Source organism: Choristoneura fumiferana, chromosome 5 (genome assembly GCF_025370935.1).
Source record: "Choristoneura fumiferana chromosome 5, NRCan_CFum_1, whole genome shotgun sequence".
Taxonomy (NCBI): Eukaryota; Metazoa; Arthropoda; class Insecta; order Lepidoptera; family Tortricidae; genus Choristoneura; species Choristoneura fumiferana.
Genome location: NC_133476.1, coordinates 11,064,847 through 11,068,456, shown reverse-complemented (window position 1 = coordinate 11,068,456; position 3,610 = coordinate 11,064,847).

Here is a 3,610-nt window from a genome sequence, read left to right as displayed (position 1 = left end):
TTCCCACGGGATAAGGAAAAACCGGGATTTATATTCAATTCAACGGGATTGATTTTTCGTTATACTGGTCGTAGAAAACTGAAATTTAGTATTTAGGTTCCTTGGGGGGTGTAGGGGAGCACTACAAAAGGACTACCCGAAATCCTGACGGGAACGGGATTTTTCGTTTAACTGGAAGCAGAAAGCTGAAAATCGGCATGTAGATTGCTTGGGGAGTGTATTAGAGGAGCATTGAGAGTGGAGATTTCAAAATTCCCACGGAAACGAGAAAAAACCCACGGATACAAAATTCAGATCTATTGTCAAGAAGACATTAAATATCAAAGGCGTATTATAAAGTTAATGATTATATCATGGACTGGAAATGGATTGGAAATAATTCAGATTTGCATTAGCGATCCCTTCAAATAGCGAACCTACTGTGTTAAAAATAAAGTTGTGTTAAATACTTGTGATGTATAGATATCATTTAATTATATTGTAAATCTGTTAAAAAAAATATATCTCGTTGAGTTTCTTGCCGGATTCTTCTCAATAGAGGTTTTTCCGAACCGGTGGTAGATTGTTTTTGACATTCATAAGTGCTTGTTATAGCCTAAATTGAATAAAGATATTTTGACTTTGACTTTGACTTTCATAGGCTTCTCAGGATCACTGAGAGCAATTAGAATAAAGCTACATCCCCCACAGAAACGACCTGAACGAAAGAAACGAAATTATTTTTGAAACAATAATTTGCAAAAAAATTACTAACCGTAAAATTGCGATAAGTTGTTTTAGGAAATGATTTTTTGCCAAATGATAATTTGAGTAAATATTTCGGGATGTGATACTTTGGGAAAAGTTTTTTGCCCATACATTAGTACCTAACCTAATCCACGAAATTTACCATGAGCTTCACGGGACGGAAAAAATCGTGAGAAAACCTGCACACAACCTGCGACTTGCACATGACCTGCGAAGAAATTTAATGGTGTATGTTAATTGTGTGTTCCAATCCGCACTGGGCCCGCGTGGGAACTATAGCCCATGCCCTCTTATTCAGAGGAAGCCGGTGCACTGAACACCTACCTATAGGGCGAGATGTTGACTTGATGATGGTTTAGCTTTGCAAATACTTAACTCTCCTAAATATGTGTGTAGGTAGGTAAGGTTACCTATTTTGTTGGAATTGGAATTAGGTACCTACTTAGTTGCTCTTTGATCGAGATAAGACTTTCAAGTCGAATATTCATGATGACTTGCCTTTTCAACTTATAATAATATATTATGCGTAAATAGCATGATTGTTCAGTCATCCGGATTAAGCACGTGCTAGCTGGCAAACAGTTGTTTTTGTGATATAACTGATTGTTAACGTTAACTTAGCAAATTAATTAGAGATAAAAATCATTATTAAATATCCAACCAAACCTAACCCAAAGAATCATACTTTAGGCATAGTAACTAGGTACTAATTATTGTTTATGAACTAAATTTGCTAATGGCTTTTACAAAGAGGCTGACGGTTATATCAAAGTCGAAGCCACAAAACGCAGTTTTTGAACCTATAATCAGTTTTTTTATAACAATATACACTACACAACAACAATATACTGGAAGTATCGTCCCAGCCTATATACGTCCCACTGCAGGGCACAGGCCTCCCATCAGAATGAGAGGGCTTGGGCCATAGTTCCCACGCGGGCCCAGTGCGGATTGGGAACTTCACACACACCATTGAATCGCTTCGCAGGTTTGTGCAGGTTTCCTCACGATGTTTTCCTTCACCGCAAAGCTCGTGGTAAATTTCAAATGTAACTCCGCACATGAATTTCGAAAAACTCAGAGGTGCGAGCCGGGGTTTGAACCCATGACCCTCTGCTTGAGAGGCGATGGGTCAAACCACTAGGCCACCACGGCTTACTGGAAGTATACATTGAGATAACGTGGCTGATAAAAATGACTAATTTAATTTCAGCTGTAGAACCCTGGTGTAGTCCGGTCCGACACGCACTTGGCCGGTTTTTGTATCTTCACAATAATAATATAAGCCTAATAACATTAATACAAGAATATTATAAAGTCTATTATTCACTTCTGAACTTTTCTTCTCTTTATTCCTAGGTAGATTTGTCTTTTGTTCATTTTTTAACCGACTTCAAAAAAGGAGGAGGTTCTATGTTCCAATGTTTGTATTTTGTTTATGTATGTTCAATTCACCGATTACTCAGTCAATTGTGAACCGATTCTCAAAATTCTTTTTTTATTCGAAAGGGTACTCTTCTGAGGTGGCCCCATTGTCACCAATTCAAGATCTGATGATGGGATCCTAGGGAAATCGAGGGCAAACCTCAAATTTTATAGGTACACCTATGGCGATTTTCCCATTTTTAGCATTAAAATAAGCATTTACATCCAGAAAGTATCATTTGGTAAACTGGACCTGAAGAAGAAGACCGAAGATGACCAACGGAACTCGTCAAAGCTAAGTAATGCTCGCTCGTATAAAAGACATGATTAATATACCTAGATGAGCGACTAAGAAGGAGTTTTAAGTTAATGATTTTTTCGAACTGATCTGATGCTGAAGCTGGAAGGTAGGCAACAGAACTGTTAGGTATAAAACGACGTACCTAAGCAGTGTTTTGGAATCGTTGTGAGATGTTCTTTTTTGCATTTTTTGCATTATTGCTTGCATGCTTGCTTGCTTGCTTAGATGGTTACTTGCATGTTTGCATGCTCACTTGCATGCTTGCTTGATTGTTTGAAATGTTTATTTATGGTTCACGCGAGCGAAGCCGCGGGTAACAGCTAGTACTTTTTATAATTTCAGTCAAACTGATTCTATCAAACCAAACCAACTATACCTAACCCAACATTTTTAAGCAACTACACACTATCCTTATTTATTTATTTATTATGGACACCTGCCAATGCCTGGGTTAAATAGGGAAGAAGTGGGGATCATAGGGATACCGCATGGTCCCATTATTATAAATTACACCACTGGATAATGTTAAACCGGCAGCGGGGAAGGTAAGTACTTGCCTTTTAAGACTAACAATTTTGGTTACTCTACATAAGTACTTACCTTCCTAGGTACTTAAATGTAACATTTTTGTTTTTGTGCAGGTCTTGTCATTTAAATTGTTTTTCTTTTTATGTAAGTATCGTAATGAATCAGCCACGAAAACATATTTGTACTAAAAACTAAACGTAAGTATAAACTATCTATCAGCATGATTGTTTCTAAAGGCTTTTAACCCTTAATATGGTAGAGGCGATTTAGCGATAGCTGTGGCGATAGCGACCACATGCATTGATTAGGAACCTTATTGTTTTAGCAATAAGTTACAATATTCACTGTAATTATTGAAAATACTACTAGCTTTAAAAATACCCTTTGACAAGTACAACCTATGTATTCGATAGCTGCTTTTGATTGTGGTAGTATGCTCCAATAAATGGGGCCTTATTAAGGGTTAATTCCTACGACACGTAATATAGGTATTCAGATAAGTACTTATGGCGCAAACCGCGACGACCGATCGCCACGCACCGCCGTCCCGCGTCGTGGCGGCCGGTAGCGGCGGGCGGCTCCGTTCAACGTTCGCGGCACGTGGAGCCG